The 21,124-nt window shown below is 34.9% G+C and overlaps 1 protein-coding gene across 2 annotated transcripts in view; it reads left to right on the plus strand.

The window, feature by feature from the left end:
• The window catches only part of LOC137278122 (sacsin-like), a 48,648-nt gene extending 42,939 nt beyond the window's left edge, over positions 1-5,709 (plus strand). For both annotated transcript variants that reach the window (XM_067810263.1, XM_067810262.1), the window contains exon 9: positions 4,553-5,709. The gene's annotated coding sequence lies outside the window, so the exon portion shown is untranslated. The remainder of the gene's footprint in view (positions 1-4,552) is intronic.
• The last annotated feature ends 15,415 nt before the right edge of the window (positions 5,710-21,124 follow it).

Raw genomic sequence — 21,124 nt, forward strand, 5'->3', positions numbered from 1 at the left:
AGCTGGAATAGTTTCATGGTAAAATGCTCAGTCATCTACAGTCTGCAATAAGTACTAAGAAATATGATTTAATGATGCATAATGCTTGTAAAATGTTCAGTATTTGTGAAGCTCACTACCCTTGCGAAAAGATCATGAATTCTTCATGAATTCTTCATGAAGACTTCATGAAGTTTCTTCATGAAGAGTTCATGAAAACTTCATGAAGAATTCATGAACATTAAATGAGACATCTACTTCATGAAGAGTTCATGAAGATACTTCATGAAGAGTTCATGAAGATACTTCATGAAGAGTTCATGAAGATACTTCATGAAGAATTCATGAAATACTTCATGAAGAATTCATGAAATACTTCATGAAGATACTCCCTGAAGAGTTCATGAAGATACTTCCTGAAGAGTTCATGAAGAATTCATGAAGATACTTCCTGAAGAGTTCATGAAGATACTTCCTGAAGAGTTCATGAAGATACTTCCTGAAGAGTTCATGAAGACCCCCCTGAACTGTTCGTGAAGACTTCCTGAAGAGCTTTTTCGGCCTTTTTCTGCAACACAAGTCACATAATCTGACCATGCCATGCAAGCTGGCAGGCAACATATAAATTCATCACCAATAGATGTAACATAAATTAAATATCAAGCAGCAAAGAGGACACAAACAGAAAACTAGATTTTGATGGGATTTCCTTTTTATTCAAATCTTCAGCAGAAAATTCTGATTAATTATTTAAAAACAACACAAAAACCTGTATCCAAACATTGTGCTCTAGAATTAAAGAAGCTGTCATCCATATATACTTGTTCTATCTTTACTACAGCTTGGATGTCAATCAGTCTGTATCCAGGAAAATGAACTCATTAGGAACACCATTTCATGCAGTAGATTGTAATATACAATTTCAGAAAGTGTAATCCCTTCAGACTATATGTTTTTTAAGTAGACAATGAGAGTCACAACCAAAAGAGAATTTACAACAGGGCCTTTAATCATCTACCTGGAAGTTGTACATGGGGCATCACAATTTATCTCAGAAGACACAGGATGGAAGAACCTTCAGGAAGAGCAGTGGTAACATCACTGAAGATGCCCACATTGGTTTAAGAATGGTTAGTGACTGAGTGAGTTGAGTTCCAGCAATATCACGACAAGGAACCCAAGAGAAGGGCTACATACATTGTACTCATGTTACGAATCAAACCGAAGTCTTCAGTGCGAAGAGTGACCACTTTGGCTCAGGAATATAATCATCGAGAAATTCATCTTTGTGTTTCAACATTTGCAGAATCGCCCCCATTTCCTCAGAATTGCCCTGTGGAAATCTGAAAAACATTGCAACCAACAACATTTAATCATAGTCTTTCCATTTCAAAGAGTCTAAAGCAAATACTGAAACTTTGTTGTTTCAAAAAAAATTGCTCAAAATGTTAAGTATATATAACTTGTTTCAGATAATTTTTCACCTGATTAATTAAACTATTTTAAATAATTTAATTTTACACTGATGACCTTAAATTATTTTTTTTAATACAAAGAGTGCATATCAAGTAACAAAACTGGCTTCTAAATCACTAGTCTACATTCATAATCAAATATATTCTGAAATATCTGCATTTCCCAACACTTAAAATAATCAGCACATCATAAAATAGAAAAACGTATCTTCATGTAACTGAACCTATTTCCAACTCAAATAGATGACTAAACATTGTGGCACATTCACTTTTAATTGACAATCTGTAATTATTCCAAAAGTGAATACAAAAACGACAGAGAGAAAATGAAACATCCCTGAAAGTGCCTATAGCAATTATCTCCCTTTTCATTGGAATTTATTTTGTTGTTTATGATCTAAACCAAACAAACTTAGCACCAAACTAGCACCTTGAACTCTGACACCATCTGCATGTGCTCAGATTTAAGTCACCAGCCTTACATGCCCCTGTGTAAGTCCCATCGTACACAACGTTCACATTATCATTCCGTACACATTACTGATTTTCCTTCTGAGACTAAGAGACATACACTGCTATATGTTTAAAAAAAGTTTCTGTCATTCTCCTCAAAGCTTATCCTTTCACCAATGTTTGTTTATGCATATTCCGGCACTCAAAATAATTTCAAAATTGTTGTTATTTACGTACCGCTCATGGAAATCACCTTGGGATGCATCCATAGGCAGTTAATCTAGTCGGTTCCTTTATCTTGAGTCAGTTCTTGACATATCCATCGTTGTATTATCCACGAAATGCGCTAATCGCAAATTTATTAGTGATATTCATCGCCTGAATCGTTGTCTGTTGGCGAAGTTGCATTTGGCGCCTTCTGCCTCGCTCTCGCGCTCGAAGACAGCAGCAATGGCGTCATGCCGGGAAACGGTCGCGTCTTTCCGTACAGAATGTTGCAAGTTTGAAGTAAGGACATTTTTTGATAGAAAAGAAAAATTAAGTGTAAATATAAAGCTTAGATCAGGAGTAAATCGTGTCTATAAATAAAATAAGATGTATGATTATTGTTATCCGTTCTTAAAGTCGGAATAGATTTCGGAAGAACGAAGGGCGGGGCAGTTTTGGCGCGAAAGTTACTCCATCATACCGACAGTGTATAATTTCTCATCTTATGAACAAATAATGGCAAGAATTACAATATTTAGGTATCAATATCGAAATTAGAACTTGTCAATATACATGTCGTATTATTGTCAACGGCGGGGATCCCGTAAAAACATGTTCTGAGTTCACGTTCCGTTGTCGATCATAACTTGGAAGAATAGTTTATAATGCACTTGTCCCTGGTCATAAATTTGATTTCATTAGTCTAAACTGACGTAGTTTTAGGGTCATATCGTGCTGGACAGGGAGTGACAGTGGAATGTGTTCTAAAATCGAGAGCATTGAATGTTTTCAACGAAAAGATCAACTTGCGGGTTTTGAAAGCTGTCAGAAGCATGGCGATATCAAAATATTTTTCCACGTTTCTTTTTTTTCTAGTACCGAGTCGACTGTTAATGTTTTTGACAGTTTTATGTTTTTGCTTCGTTATGAACTTTGCGGAAGACGTTCTTGCGATAGTAAAGTATCTGCATGCATGTCCGATCGTGAGCAATCACGGGAGAAATTCAAAGAAATGAGACGATTTTGACAGGAAAACTTTACTTTATGGAGTAAATATGAATAAGGAAGACAAGTAGAAAACTTCCACAGTACCAACTGGTTACGCAGCTATTTTAGGAAGGTAAGTTTTAACTTGAACTGTCCCTATGTTACTAAAACAACTCCTGTTAGGCACAGAATCGTTTAGCGTTCTTTCATGCATTGTTTGTTGTATAAATTATGAAACAACAACAAAAATTACTAGACAAAAACTAGTAATGCCACGAGAGATTGGATTTACAGATAATTTAAACTTAATTAAATATGTGGAAAGTATGTTTATGCCTCATCTGTAATCATTTACATAACAACTTATGTAACATGAATAAAAGTATTGTAGCTTGTAATATTTATTCTGTATTTTCTTTTTCATGTAGTTTACTCTGGAAATTTGTAGTGAATAAGACTAGACTTACTTCATGAACAATAACTTCATGAAGTAACATATAACTTCATGAAGTGTAAAATAACTTCATGAAGTTGAAGAACTCTTCATGAAATATGTCTTCATGAAGTAACAAAACTTCATGAAGTGTGAAATTACTTCATGAAGTTGACGAAGTCTTCATGAAGTGTGTCTTCATGAAGTAAGTTCATGAAGATTAAAGCGAAAGTTGATGAACACTTCATGAACTCATGAACTGAGTTTCGCAGGGGTAAGTACTGGAAGATTATTTTTGATTGTACTATATTATATTTGCTCAAGGGAAAAACTAAATTGGAAATATTGTATTTCAATTTCAACGAATGTCAATATCCTCAAATTAGTATGATTATTTAAGTCCCAAGACCTAGTTATAATGGTAGAATCCTTTGAAGTGGTTCTTTTCAGGACAGTCAATAAAGGTTATCCATATGTAACTCCTTGAGGTTCAAGGCACAGGATTGTCAGTGCAGAGTTGACCTAAACATACCACCAATAAACCTACGGGATAGAATTTGCTAACATCAACCCATGTTTGTGCCAGGTGACTATTTCAGTGATTGTCTGTGTGAATAGCAAGAGATACTTCTTGGGGAGTTGACTATTTTGTCTTTTGTCTTATGTGAACTTTGTGTCAGACATGGCTAGTCAACTCTGTCTGGTGTCATAGAAAACGGTGCATGTGTGGTCATGAAGCTCTGTGATTGGTGTAATGTTTTTATTGTCCTGGCAGACAACTGCCACAGACCAGCCAATCTCCATCATCTGTCTGTTTACAGGTTCCACATCGTTTGCAATGACGCCTTCAACTATGACACTGGTTGTATGTTATAGCACCCTCACACTGAGACACTTAATTGTTATAGTACCTTCACACTGAGACACATACTGGTTGTATGTTATAGCATCTCTCAGTGAGACACTAGATGTATGTTATAGCACCTCTCACTGACACAGTTGTGCTTTTTGTTCACAGGTGGGATCTATGGATACAGGGATAGGATTGCACTCTGATGGTCCAGTACTCATGGACAGCAGAAGAGTGTGGACTTTGTGTATTGGTGGCAATTTCCTTCAGGTTGCAGGACCACTTACAACAAATCTTCATACATCCAAATGTCATGACATTCACACACTGTTGTTAGGGTTTTTTGTAAATACTAGTATTGCTATAAGACAAATCATTTCTCGCTCAACAATTACAGAGGAAATGTATGGTCATTTTATGTTTTTAAAGATTGTAAAGATATGGTTGTTTTTACTGATTGACCAGAAGAGATACTTAGACTTGACATTTGTTTTTTATATCACCATCATCCTTTTTTTGTAAATTCTTTATTCAGATATAACAACAACATTGTGGTTCTAATTTATCTATTATGTAAACTGTGGACAGTATTTATGTAAGGTGCATTGTTCTTGTTTTCTGGAAATGTGAACATTCAGTAATCTTTCCCTTTACTATTGAATAACACAGTGTTTTTGACAATATAACATCTTAGCCATAATTTGATGTCATATAGGCAATGTCTGCATTACTGAAATATTGATGGAAATGTTTCGTGTTTACACTTGTGGACTGGGTGTGTATGTGAGTGTGTGTGCATATATGGGGAAACTGACTATTAAATATATTGTTGATGTAATGACTTGTAAATATTGCCAGTTAGAATAAAGAATAGTCAAACCTGTCTAGTTATTATGTTACAGGTGTTTGACAGATGATGTAAATGGCACAGCACCGGTTAATGATTAACTTTGTTGGCACATGCTTCTTGAATAAAGGGCTATCCCTTTCTCTGCACTCCTTCCTCTTAACAGTGAACTGTGTCAGTACTGTAATGATAGTTTGTTAAACAACTTTTTTATTTTAAGAAGAAAAATTCTGCAAAAACCTCACAGAGTTGGTATGATGTTTTCGTTATGATCAGCATTTCATTGGGTATTTAATGTTTATTAGTGTCCGAGTTAGATTGCAATTCATCGGTTTTCTTGTGAGCCAAAAGGACTATAGTTTTTGTTTTCTCATGGCTTGTAACTAGTGCCTCTTGGGATAAAGAACAGTAAAACCTCTCTAGTTCTTTTTTTGTGTCATGATGACTTGTGATTATTGTTTTTGCCTTTTTGGACAAAGAATGGTGAAATCTTTCAACTCTTTGTGTTTTGTTATGATGTCTTGTAAATGTAGCCTTTTTGTGAAGAATGGTAACACCGTTCAAGCTCTTTTGCTATAATGACTTGTAAAGATTGCCTTTTGGGATGAGGAAAAGTAAAACCTTTCTCATTCTTATGCTGCATTGATTAATTATGTAAATATTACCTTTTGGGATGAAGAAAGGTAAAACCATTCTAGTTATTGTGTTGTAATTACTTGTGATCATTTACTTTTGCCTTATGAAGTGAAGAATTGTAAACCTTTCTAGTCCTTGTGATTTATAAACATTGACTTTTGGGATGTATGATGGTTAAAACCTGCATCCTTTTGGGATGAAGAATAGTCAAATCTCTCTGGTTCTGGTGTTATGATGATTTGAATATGTTGCCCTTTGAGATGGAGAACAGTATAAAATCTCTAGTTCATGTTTTTGTGTGATACTTTATGATTATTGCTTTTGAGGATGAAGAATCAGGAATCTTCTCTTGTCCTTGTGTTATGATGACTTGTAAATATTGCCTTTTGGAATGGAAAATGGTAAAACCTCTCTGTTTCTTGTGTTTTGATGAATTGAATATGTTGCCTTTTGGGATGAAGACAAGTATACCACGTCTAGTTCATGTTTTATGACGCCTTATGATTTTTGCTTTTAAGGATGAAGAATAGAGAAACTTATCTTGTCCTTATGTCATGATGTTTTGTAAATTTTGGCCTTTTGAGATGAAGAATAGTGAAATCTGTGTAGTTCTTATGTTATACTGACTTTTAAATATTGCCTTTTGAGATGAAGAATATTGAAATCTCTCTAGTTATTATGTTACAAAGACTTGTGAGTATTTTCTTTTGTACTTTTGGAATGGAGAATGGTAAAACCTCTCTATTTCATGTGTTATGATGGCTTGAAAATGTTGCCTTTTGGGATGAAGAATAGTATGCCATCTCTAGCTCATGTTTTATGATACCTTATGAATATTGCTTTTGAGGATGAAGAATTGGAAAACTTTTCTTGTCCTTGTGTTATGATATCTTGTAAATATTACCTTTTGTGATGAAGAATAGTGAAACCTCTCTACTTCTTGTGTTACGATGACTTGTGAGTATTTTCTTTTGCCTTTTGGAATGAAGAATGGTAGAACTGTTTAAGGTCTTGTGTTATAATGACTTGTAAATATTGCCTTTTGAGATGAAGAATCATCAAACCTCTCTGGTTCTTGAGTTATGATGACTTGAATATGTTGCCCTTTGAGATGAAGAATAGTATGCCATCTCTAGTTCATGTTTTTGTATGATACCTTATGATTATTGCTTTTGAGGTTGAACAATCGGGAAAGTTCTCTTGTCCTTGTGTTATGATGTCTTGTAAACAATTGCCTTTTGTGATGAAGAACTATGAAACCTCTGTAGTTCTTGTGTTATTCTGACTTGTAAATATTGCCTTTTGAGATGAAGAATACTGATATCTCTGTAGTTATTGTGTTACGATGACTTGTGAGTATTTTCTTTTGCCTTTTGGAATGAAGAATGGTAAAACCTCACTATTTCTTGTGTGATGATGACTTGTAAATATTGCCTTTTGGGATGAAGAATGGTGGTACCATTCTAGTTATTGTGTTATAATTACTTGTGATCATTTCCTTTTGCCTTTTGAAACGAAGAATTGGAGAACCTTTCTAGTCCTTGTGATTTGTAGACATTGACTCTTTGGATGTAGGATGCATATTGTGTTATATTGACTTGTAAATATTGCGTTTTGATATGAAGAATCATCGAACCCCTCTGGTTTTTGAGTTACGATGACTTGAATATGTTGCCTTTTGGGTTGAAGAATAGTATGTCATCTCTAGTTCATGTTTTTGTATGATAGTTTATGATTATTGCTTTTGAGGATGAAGAATTGGGAATCTTCTCTTGTCCTTGTGTTACGATATCTTGTATACTTTTGCCTTTTGGGATGAAAAATAGTGAAACGTCTGTAGTTCTTGTGTTTTACTGACTTGTAAATATTGCCTTTTGGGATAGAAAATGGTAAAACCTCTCTGTTTCTTGTGTTTTGATGAATTGACTATGTTGCCTTTTGGGATGAAGACAAGTATACCATGTCTAGTTCATGTTTTATGACACCTTATGATTTTTGCTTTTAAGGATGAAGAATAGAGAAACTTATCTTGTCCTTATGTCATGATGTTTTGTAAATTTTGGCCTTTTGAGATGAAGAATAGTGAAATCTGTGTAGTTCTTATGTTATACTGACTTTTAAATATTGCCTTTTGAGATGAAGAATATTGAAATCTCTCTAGTTATTGTGTTACAAAGACTTGTGAGTATTTTCTTTTGTACTTTTGGAATGGAGAATGGTAAAGCCGCTCTATTTCATGTGTTATGATGGCTTGAAAATGTTGCCTTTTGGGATGAAGATTAGTATGCCATCTCTAGCTCATGTTTTTGATACCTTATGAATATTGCTTTTGAGGATGAAGAATTGGGAAACTTTTCTTGTCCCTGTGTTATGATATCTTGTAAATATTACCTTTTGTGATGAAGAATAGTGAAACCTCTCTAGTTCTTGTATTACGATGACTTGTGAGTATTTTCTTTTGCCTTTTGGAATGAAGAATGGTAGAGCTGATTAAGGTCTTGTGTTATAATGACTTGTAAATATTGCCTTTTGAGATGAAGAATCATCAAACCTCTCTGGTTCTTGAGTTATGATGACTTGAATATGTTGCCCTTTGAGATGAAGAATAGTATGCCATCTCTAGTTCATGTTTTTGTATGATACCTTATGATTATTGCTTTTGAGGTTGAACAATCGGGAAAGTTCTCTTGTCCTTGTGTTACGATGTCTTGTAAACTATTGCCTTTTGGGATGAAGAACTATGAAACCTCTGTAGTTCTTGTGTTATACTGACTTGTAAATATTGCCTTTTGAGATGAAGAATACTGATATCTCTGTAGTTATTGTGTTACAAAGACTTGTGAGTATTTTCTTTTGCCTTTTGGAATGAAGAATGGTAAAACCTCACTATTTCTTGTGTGATGATGACTTGTAAATATTGCCTTTTGGGATGAAGAATGGTGGAACCATTCTAGTTATTGTGTTATAATTACTTGTGATCATTTCCTTTTGCCTTTTTGGATGAAGAATTGGAAAACCTTTCTAGTCCTTGTGATTTGTAGACATTGACTCTTTGGATGTATAGTTACTGTGTTATAATTACTTGTGATCATTTCCTTTTGCCTTTTGAAATGAAGAATTGGAAAACCTTTCTAGTCCTTGTGATTTGTAGACATTGACTCTTTGGATGTAGGATGCATATTGTGTTATATTGACTTGTAAATATTGCGTTTTGATATGAAGAATCATCGAACCCCTCTGGTTTTTGAGTTACGATGACTTGAATATGTTGCCTTTTGGGTTGAAGAATAGTATGTCATCTCTAGTTCATGTTTTTGTATGATAGTTTATGATTATTGCTTTTGAGGATGAAGAATTGGGAATCTTCTCTTGTCCTTGTGTTACGATATCTTGTATACTTTTGCCTTTTGGGATGAAAAATAGTGAAACGTCTGTAGTTCTTGTGTTTTACTGACTTGTAAATATTGCCTTTTGGGATAGAAAATGGTAAAACCTCTCTGTTTCTTGTGTTTTGATGAATTGACTATGTTGCCTTTTGGGATGAAGACAAGTATACCATGTCTAGTTCATGTTTTATGACACCTTATGATTTTTGCTTTTAAGGATGAAGAATAGAGAAACTTATCTTGTCCTTATGTCATGATGTTTTGTAAATTTTGGCCTTTTGAGATGAAGAATAGTGAAATCTGTGTAGTTCTTGTGTTATACTGACTTTTAAATATTGCCTTTTGAGATGAAGAATATTGAAATCTCTCTAGTTATTGTGTTACAAAGACTTGTGAGTATTTTCTTTTGTACTTTTGGAATGGAGAATGGTAAAGCCGCTCTATTTCATGTGTTATGATGGCTTGAAAATGTTGCCTTTTGGGATGAAGAATAGCTCATGTTTTATGATACCTTATGAATATTGCTTTTGAGGATGAAGAATTGGGAAACTTTTCTTGTCCCTGTGTTATGATATCTTGTAAATATTACCTTTTGTGATGAAGAATAGTGAAACCTCTCTAGTTCTTGTATTACGATGACTTGTGAGTATTTTCTTTTGCCTTTTGGAATGAAGAATGGTAGAGCTGATTAAGGTCTTGTGCTATAATGACTTATTGCCTTTTGAGATGAAGAATCATCAAACCTCTCTGGTTCTTGAGTTATGATGACTTGAATATGTTGCCCTTTGAGATGAAGAATAGTATGCCATCTCTAGTTCATGTTTTTGTATGATACCTTATGATTATTGCTTTTGAGGTTGAACAATCGGGAAAGTTCTCTTGTCCTTGTGTTATGATGTCTTGTAAACAATTGCCTTTTGTGATGAAGAACTATGAAACCTCTGTAGTTCTTGTGTTATTCTGACTTGTAAATATTGCCTTTTGAGATGAAGAATACTGATATCTCTGTAGTTATTGTGTTACGATGACTTGTGAGTATTTTCTTTTGCCTTTTGGAATGAAGAATGGTAAAACCTCACTATTTCTTGTGTGATGATGACTTGTAAATATTGCCTTTTGGGATGAAGAATGGTGGTACCATTCTAGTTATTGTGTTATAATTACTTGTGATCATTTCCTTTTGCCTTTTGAAACGAAGAATTGGAGAACCTTTCTAGTCCTTGTGATTTGTAGACATTGACTCTTTGGATGTAGGATGCATATTGTGTTATATTGACTTGTAAATATTGCGTTTTGATATGAAGAATCATCGAACCCCTCTGGTTTTTGAGTTACGATGACTTGAATATGTTGCCTTTTGGGTTGAAGAATAGTATGTCATCTCTAGTTCATGTTTTTGTATGATAGTTTATGATTATTGCTTTTGAGGATGAAGAATTGGGAATCTTCTCTTGTCCTTGTGTTACGATATCTTGTATACTTTTGCCTTTTTGGATGAAAAATAGTGAAACATCTGTAGTTCTTGTGTTTTACTGACTTGTAAATATTGCCTTTTGGGATAGAAAATGGTAAAACCTCTCTGTTTCTTGTGTTTTGATGAATTGACTATGTTGCCTTTTGGGATGAAGACAAGTATACCATGTCTAGTTCATGTTTTATGACACCTTATGATTTTTGCTTTTAAGGATGAAGAATAGAGAAACTTATCTTGTCCTTATGTCATGATGTTTTGTAAATTTTGGCCTTTTGAGATGAAGAATAGTGAAATCTGTGTAGTTCTTGTGTTATACTGACTTTTAAATATTGCCTTTTGAGATGAAGAATATTGAAATCTCTCTAGTTATTGTGTTACAAAGACTTGTGAGTATTTTCTTTTGTACTTTTGGAATGGAGAATGGTAAAGCCGCTCTATTTCATGTGTTATGATGGCTTGAAAATGTTGCCTTTTGGGATGAAGAATAGTATGCCATCTCTAGCTCATGTTTTATGATACCTTATGAATATTGCTTTTGAGGATGAAGAATTGGGAAACTTTTCTTGTCCCTGTGTTATGATATCTTGTAAATATTACCTTTTGTGATGAAGAATAGTGAAACCTCTCTAGTTCTTGTATTACGATGACTTGTGAGTATTTTCTTTTGCCTTTTGGAATGAAGAATGGTAGAGCTGATTAAGGTCTTGTGCTATAATGACTTATTGCCTTTTGAGATGAAGAATCATCAAACCTCTCTGGTTCTTGAGTTATGATGACTTGAATATGTTGCCCTTTGAGATGAAGAATAGTATGCCATCTCTAGTTCATGTTTTTGTATGATACCTTATGATTATTGCTTTTGAGGTTGAACAATCGGGAAAGTTCTCTTGTCCTTGTGTTATGATGTCTTGTAAACAATTGCCTTTTGTGATGAAGAACTATGAAACCTCTGTAGTTCTTGTGTTATTCTGACTTGTAAATATTGCCTTTTGAGATGAAGAATACTGATATCTCTGTAGTTATTGTGTTACGATGACTTGTGAGTATTTTCTTTTGCCTTTTGGAATGAAGAATGGTAAAACCTCACTATTTCTTGTGTGATGATGACTTGTAAATATTGCCTTTTGGGATGAAGAATGGTGGTACCATTCTAGTTATTGTGTTATAATTACTTGTGATCATTTCCTTTTGCCTTTTGAAACGAAGAATTGGAGAACCTTTCTAGTCCTTGTGATTTGTAGACATTGACTCTTTGGATGTAGGATGCATATTGTGTTATATTGACTTGTAAATATTGCGTTTTGATATGAAGAATCATCGAACCCCTCTGGTTTTTGAGTTACGATGACTTGAATATGTTGCCTTTTGGGTTGAAGAATAGTATGTCATCTCTAGTTCATGTTTTTGTATGATAGTTTATGATTATTGCTTTTGAGGATGAAGAATTGGGAATCTTCTCTTGTCCTTGTGTTACGATATCTTGTATACTTTTGCCTTTTGGGATGAAAAATAGTGAAACGTCTGTAGTTCTTGTGTTTTACTGACTTGTAAATATTGCCTTTTGGGATAGAAAATGGTAAAACCTCTCTGTTTCTTGTGTTTTGATGAATTGACTATGTTGCCTTTTGGGATGAAGACAAGTATACCATGTCTAGTTCATGTTTTATGACACCTTATGATTTTTGCTTTTAAGGATGAAGAATAGAGAAACTTATCTTGTCCTTATGTCATGATGTTTTGTAAATTTTGGCCTTTTGAGATGAAGAATAGTGAAATCTGTGTAGTTCTTATGTTATACTGACTTGTAAATATTGCCTTTTGAGATGAAGAATATTGAAATCTCTCTAGTTATTGTGTTACAAAGACTTGTGAGTATTTTCTTTTGTACTTTTGGAATGGAGAATGGTAAAGCCGCTCTATTTCATGTGTTATGATGGCTTGAAAATGTTGCCTTTTGGGATGAAGATTAGTATGCCATCTCTAGCTCATGTTTTTGATACCTTATGAATATTGCTTTTGAGGATGAAGAATTGGGAAACTTTTCTTGTCCCTGTGTTATGATATCTTGTAAATATTACCTTTTGTGATGAAGAATAGTGAAACCTCTCTAGTTTTTGTATTACGATGACTTGTGAGTATTTTCTTTTGCCTTTTGGAATGAAGAATGGTAGAGCTGATTAAGGTCTTGTGCTATAATGACTTGTAAATATTGCCTTTTGAGATGAAGAATCATCAAACCTCTCTGGTTCTTGAGTTATGATGACTTGAATATGTTGCCCTTTGAGATGAAGAATAGTATGCCATCTCTAGTTCATGTTTTTGTATGATACCTTATGATTATTGCTTTTGAGGTTGAACAATCGGGAAAGTTCTCTTGTCCTTGTGTTACGATGTCTTGTAAACTATTGCCTTTTGGGATGAAGAACTATGAAACCTCTGTAGTTCTTGTGTTATACTGACTTGTAAATATTGCCTTTTGAGATGAAGAATACTGAAATCTCTGTAGTTATTGTGTTACAAAGACTTGTGAGTATTTTCTTTTGCCTTTTGGAATGAAGAATGGTAAAACCTCACTATTTCTTGTGTGATGATGACTTGTAAATATTGCCTTTTGGGATGAAGAATGGTGGTACCATTCTAGTTATTGTGTTATAATTACTTGTGATCATTTCCTTTTGCCTTTTGACTTGAAAATGTTGCCTTTTGGGATGAAGAATAGTATGCCATCTCTAGCTCATGTTTTATGATACCTTATGAATATTGCTTTTGAGGATGAAGAATTGGGAATCTTCTCTTGTCCTTGTGTTACGATATCTTGTAAACTTTTGCCTTTGGGGATGAAGAATAGTGAAACCTCTGTAGTTCTGTAAATATTGCCACTTGAATTGGAAAATAGTAAAATTTCTCTGTTTCTTGTGTAATGATGACTTGAATATGTTGCCTTTGGGATGAAAAATAGTATGCCATTTCTATGCCATGCTGTTTCCACCCCTGATAATTCATATTTACCTATCTTGATTTCAGAAAATATGTAGAATGAATCAGTGTAGATTTCATTAAATGTGTATAGTTCCTGATACTTTAATCAAATATACATAATCCTTATAATTGAATTAGATATACAAAATCTCTGATGGAATCAGGAAATATTCATAATCACTGAAAAATTAGTAAATGTACATATTTACTGCTTATACATTATAGTGTAACATATAGCAGCTGAAGGTTATTCCTGGTCAAGGATCACTTTCCAGACTTTCTCAACAATGTCAAAATCATAAAGCATCATCTCCTAATATTCAGTCCATGTCCATGATGCTATCAGGGCTAAACTTTACAGTTGGAGATACTTGATAATAGTCTGTTACTTTGCATACAATCTGTCTAGGTCACAGTGAATACCACTGGTGTCTATTTTAGGGAATACCATGGTCTACATTACAGTGAATACCACTGGTATCTATTTTAGGGAATACCATGGTCTACATTACAGTGAATACCACTGGTGTCTATTTTAGGGGATACCATGGTCTACATTACAGTGAATACCACTGGTATCTATTTTAAGGAATACCATGGTCTACATTACAGTGAATACCACTGGTATCTATTTTAGGGAATACCATGGTCTACATTACAGTGAATACCACTGGTGTCTATTTTAGGGGATACCATGGTCTACATTACAGTGAATACCACTGGTGTCTATTTTAGGTGATACCATGGTCTACATTACAGTGAATACCACTGGTATCTATTTTAGGGAATACCATGGTCTACATTACAGTGAATACCACTGGTATCTATTTTAGGGAATACCATGGTCTACATTACAGTGAATACCACTGGTGTCTATTTTAGGGGATACCATGGTCTACATTACAGTGAATACCACTGGTATCTATTTTAAGGAATACCATGGTCTACATTACAGTGAATACCACTGGTATCTATTTTAGGGAATACCATGGTCTACATTACAGTGAATACCACTGGTGTCTATTTTAGGTGATACCATGGTCTACATTACACTGAATACCACTGGTATCTATTTTAGGTGATACCATGATCATGGTCTACATTACAGTCAATACCACTTGCCTGTATTATATCTCACATCATTTGCCTAAGTTACAGTGAATACCGCTGGTCCATTACATTGATATGAATTTTATTAATCCTGATTATGAATAACACTGGTCTGTATTTATTGTGAAACTGATATTTATGTGTGAGGCACATTGGATGCAGCTGACTGAGCTGTGATGTTTTGTTTTCACAGTTGACTACACGACCCAGTGTTTAACATAATGGATACTCCCACACTATCAATAACTGATGAGATGCATGTTGCTACACTGATACGTATAGATATGCATTAACAATATGCTGTAATCTGTTTACTTCACTTGATACAACAATGCAGCGGAAGGGCAGGTAAGCACCGGTAACCAGCGCCAACACCCCATGGGTAGCAACCACTTCTATATCCCCAGTTGCCCATAAGTCTGACCCCTGCAACAACCACCCCCACCCCTACCCCGACCCCAACCCCAACCCGGATCGGTCCCTGATATTATACCATGCCCCTATTTACCAAGTTGGCTCTTGTACCAGTGTGCTGTAAGATGGGAAATCACCTCATTTCTTGCCACAACTCAAGAAATAGTCCTAGTTCTGTACATTTATAGATACACATATCTGCCGTCACTGTTACATTACAGCTCATAGAATAATGATGCTGGAAAAACTTTTAAGGTATGCATAACTTTTTAGCATGAAGGTACCTCGCTAATACCGTTCATAGGAAGATGTGTAAAAATAATGTTTCACAGAAAATAGAAGTGACAAGTTAAGAAATGAGGTTGTTGGTTGGCTCTTGAAAGAGTGGCAGTTTGGAATGTATGTCACTTGCACCATTCGCCATTATTCCATTTTCCCAAATAATAGTGACACGTTATGGTGACATGTTGATTGAAGCAATGCTACATGATTGTTACGGCTAGTCCGTGTCTGTGTATTATATTTATTGACGCATCACTATAATTGTTCATAATATATGTGTAAAGAGAAATAATAGCCTTACTATTCCAGTGCTCAAACTGATATTGACCACCAGTACAGTAGGGTTGGAAGTATTAAAATTCTGATCAAGAAATTCTTTACAACTTACTGTTCAGTTTTATGATAGAGATATATTCTTTTACCTTTGTTGAACTGACGGTAAATTTCATACCATATCTGACTGTTGTCATTAGAAAGTATGCCTTTTAGTGGCATTTAGAAGTTGTTGCAGATGACCAAGATCTTTTATGGATTAGGCTTCTTCATTCTTTCTACACAATGTTTCAGGAGTTTCTTCATTCTTTCTACACAATGTTTCAGGAGTTTCTTTATTCTTTCTACACAATGTTTCAGGGGCTTCTTCATTCTTTCTACACAATGTTTCAGGAGCTTCTTCATTCTTTCTACACAATGTTTCAGGAGTTTCTTTATTCTTTCTACACAATGTTTCAGGAGCTTCGTCATTCTTTCTACACAATGTTTCAGGGGCTTCTTCATTCTTTCTACACAATGTTTCAGGAGCTTCTTCATTCTTTCTACACAATGTTTCAGGAGCTTCTTCATTCTTTCTACACAATGTTTCAGGAGCTTCTTCATTCTTTCTACACAATGTTTCAGGAGCTTCTTCATTCTTTCTACACAATGTTTCAGGGGCTTCTTCATTCTTTCTACACAATGTTTCAGGAGCTTCTTCATTCTTTCTACTCAATGTTTCAGGAGTTTCTTTATTCTTCCTACACAGTGTTTCAGGACTTTCTTTATTCTTTCTACCCAATGTTTTTAGGACTTTCTTTATTCTTTCTACCCAATGTTTTTAGGACTTTCTTTATTCTTTCTACACAATGTTTCAGGGGCTTCGTCATTCTTTCTACACAATGTTTCAGGACTTTCTTTATTCTTTCTACACAATGTTTCAGGAGCTTCGTCATTCTTTCTACACAATGTTTCAGGGGCTTCTTCATTCTTTCTACACAATGTTTCAGGAGCTTCTTCATTCTTTCTACACAATGTTTCAGGAGCTTCTTCATTCTTTCTACACAATGTTTCAGGAGCTTCTTCATTCTTTCTACACAATGTTTCAGGAGCTTCTTCATTCTTTCTACACAATGTTTCAGGGGCTTCTTCATTCTTTCTACACAATGTTTCAGGGGCTTCTTCATTCTTTCTACACAATGTTTCAGGAGCTTCTTCATTCTTTCTACTCAATGTTTCAGGAGTTTCTTTATTCTTCCTACACAGTGTTTCAGGACTTTCTTTATTCTTTCTACCCAATGTTTTTAGGACTTTCTTTATTCTTTCTACCCAATGTTTTTAGGACTTTCTTTATTCTTTCTACACAATGTTTCAGGGGCTTCGTCATTCTTTCTACACAATGTTTCAGGACTTTCTTTATTCTTTCTACGCAGTGTTTCAGGAGCTTCTTCATTCTTTCTATACAATGTTTCAGGAGCTTCTTTATTCTTTCTACACAATGTTTCAGGAGCTTCTTTATTCTTTCTACACAACATTATGATCATTACAGATCAGAAGGTGAGGTGAAGTCCACAAAATATCTTGGTCATGATTAGAAATGTTCTGTACTTTTATTTTGTGAATAGTCTGGCCTACCCTAGTAGTGATCAGAGATTTTAGATATATTTTGACATTGTTTAATACCTAATAGTTTGTACTAATGATTCTCTTATATATTTGAAAAACATTAGCATTTTGGTTCACCTTCAGGCCATGAGAGTTTATGTTGATAATATGATTGTTTCACCTATGATGACCCCCTGAACTGTTTTTCAAAGTTGAAATCTATATTTGAATACCAATTCAAAATGAAATAAAGTGCCATGATACAAACCTGAAAAAATGCATAAGTTAATAAAAAAAATGCTTTTTAAAAATGAGTTCTTGTCATGTTTTCATTATTAGCAGCCAGCAGCCAGCAGCCAGCAGCCAGCAGCCATATTCACAACATCTTGCAGTGTGCACTGGAGAGAGCTTTGTTGAGACTTAAAAGCAATCCAGTGCAGTAGTCTATATCAGGACCAGAAAAATCACCTGAGAGGGCTTTGAACACATTCAGTGTACTTTTGGATGTTTCCAGTAAGGTTCAGAGAGCATGTTTTAAGAAAATTTTTCTACTTGAGCTTCAGTCGAAAGATCTGACTTAATCAAAATACTTATAACTTTGAGCAAGTGTAGAAACCATAGCTTGGGAAGAGCTGCTATTAGCCTCTCTGTCTATGATCCCTTACAGTTGTTGCTGTTTGACACAAAGTAGCATCATTGAATTCTAGGCCCTGTTCTCAATTCGCTTGAAAGTGGACAGAGCTGAATCTGACTTAAAGCATTTACCACTAGAACCTCTTCCCGAGCGTGATACTCAAATGTTTCTTCTAGACAGAACTCAGTCATGTCGTATTTGTTTCTCCACATTGCTTGCATTTGTCAAGTTGAATCTAGATCGATGTAATACGTGTTCTGATTGGACAGAAAAAAGGGAGATAAATCTGCTGCCATTTTATGCTGCTAGGGGATTTTATGAGAACCGCGAAATATGGCAGTATTAGAACAGAGGTTCGTAGGAAGATATGACAACTAACCTCTGTGGGAAGAGAATGCATAAGACAGGACAGCCTTTTCTGCCACTCAGTTGACTTCTTTCAATCAAGTATATTGATACTGAGAACCATGATATTGTGGCACCACCGATTCCAACCTGGGGTTCCAGAGAGTGACGGTGCTTCCCGCCTACTGTGTCAAATGCAGGACTCAAATCCAATAGCACCACCATTGTTATTTCTCCAGAATCAAAAATGTATCTGAGATGATAATAGAACCCTGAGAAGAAAATTCTCAGTGAAATGAGACTGAAAGTCATAATATATGGTTTTTTTTACAATAAAAAGATATTGTTCACCAACAAAAGATTCATAAGCTGCAATGTACAGAATAAGTATATACGGTAAGAACCATCAAAGCAAAGGGTGGGTGTTGCAGTGTAGGAGGGTGTAGTATACGACAAGTATGGTCAAATATAGTGTGTTCACGTTAACAATGTTGTTGGGATTAACAGGCGTGACAAAAACATAAACAACAGTAATGCAATGAGAAGCACTTTATTAACCATTTGAACCTTTTTCCCCAACAAAAGGCACAGGCTACTTTTGTTGCTGAAATATATATAAATCCTACTACCTGTGATATCTGAGAATAACCCAGATAGGTTTTCCTTACAGATGAACAAAATGAGGTTGATTCATATATGATCTGTCAACATTGTTTGCGCCATACTAAACATCTTGATTGTGGTAAAAGGGTCACTAATTCCAGAGGTTCATTTTGACACTGATCATCATGAATGACAACACCATATACTGTGCATTGTGTAATGCGGTAACATGTGGGAGTATCACAGACATGTTCAGCTCAGTTCCCTTTTTGGTTTGAACTATGACTATCTATTCTTATTCATCATAAAAATATATCCATACTTTTCACTGTGTCCAAGCCATTCCCCAACTCAAACTGAATTGCCTTGCTTCACACCTCCATCATCTGTGTAGCAGAACCACAGGGAACTCAGGTGGTACTTTTACTGATGGAACAGGTAAAAATACCTGGCATGATAATATCAATGTCTGTCTATTGTCAGATAGATTTCATTAATGAACAGATAAAGAGGATATTTTTGCCTTGAAAACATTATTATTCTTTCGATAAAGATCCACCTCCAGTCCCCAGTAACTATGTCATTATCCCCATGGCTACAAATTCACTTAATCAGAACAATAGCATTCATTGAAACAATATACACCTGAATATTTGCAAGGGTTCATGAGTGCCGATGGGGGACACGTCCCATAAAATCAATCCAACATACAGGAACAGTGGATCTACACACAAGTCATCCACTATTCATTTTGGCAATGCCGATATATCAGTAATATTCCAAGTGGCAGTTTTGTACTGAGGAAAGATAAAGAGCATTACATTAGCAATGTTACATTCAAGCACTCTGGTTATGCTTATGTGCAAGCACTCTATTTCAGTTCTGGTCTAATGGGGAACATTGAACATAAACTTAACTCAAATACAAATCCCCAATGACATCCAAACTATCTTCCTCGAACCTCAACAACATCAAAAGTTTCTTGGAAGAAGTAAATTAATCTTCATTAATCTGCTTACATGTAACACATCTCTGATTATATATGCACTACAGCTCACCTGGATATGTTAAAACGTCTTCACCAAATGCAAGTTTCCATAAATAAACATGTCAGAAGCGTGGTGTATTGGATTGTATTGGACTATAACAGCAAGCTGTACTACTGGCATAGGCTATTACACCTAAACTGAAACATACACATACAAACATACAAACAAACAATATTCAACGGGAATCACAATCAGAAGTTTCTTGTTATATAATGGAACAAATATTAGCTCTTTCTGTATTAAACAGCAGATACAAGTTGTACAACACATGTGATGTACTTTCAGTGCAAATCACTGCAGTATCTGTAGGGTACTGTTTGAACTGAATTGTGGACTGATACGCGAGGAAGGACAATTACCAGATTGCCACTGTATTTACAAGTCATTTGTAGAAACACAGCTTGGCTATTTCATTATTTATAGCAAAGGTAGCATATCTCCTCAGAAATTCAAAGCTAAAGTGAAATGTCGCGTAAATGAAGATGAATTTCTTCAGTACATTTTGCTTTTTTAGTATGAATGTGCATGGAAAGCCTGTGAGTGTGCCAACTCCTAATGCTGCCTCAGATGTAGCTGAAACTGAAGACCAGCAATAAATACATCCAGCCACACAAAACTCAAGAGGATCGAGGGCAATTACAAGGGATAATCATATGGAAAATATGATAATACTCATTGCAATATAAGTGCAATAATAAGAGCTGAAAATTATTTCAGGAACAAAGGTGCTGTGCAAATACATTGAAAATCTTATTCAAACCACTTAAACAAATAAAAGTCATTGCTGATGGCAAAATGGAGAATTTTACAGATTCTGTGATTTCTGGGAATATTTTGTTAATGTGAAAGGAAATGCAGATGGAAACGTTTAAAGAAGAAAGTCCAAATAAGGTCATACTATAAAATATTACAAAAGTCCCGAAACACTGTGTTTAGCTACAATGGTAACCCCCAGACACTGTGTTTAGCTACAATGGTAACCCCCAGACACTGTGTTTGGCTACAATAGTAACCCCCCAAAACTGTATTTAGCTACAATGGTAACCCTCATATCTTAATGGTAATAACACTTTATGTAAAGCACATGGCTATGGTTGAAATGAAAAGGGAAAAAAATCAACATC

The sequence above is a fragment of the Haliotis asinina genome, chromosome 3, assembly GCF_037392515.1.
Source record: "Haliotis asinina isolate JCU_RB_2024 chromosome 3, JCU_Hal_asi_v2, whole genome shotgun sequence".
Classification (NCBI taxonomy): domain Eukaryota; kingdom Metazoa; phylum Mollusca; class Gastropoda; order Lepetellida; family Haliotidae; genus Haliotis; species Haliotis asinina.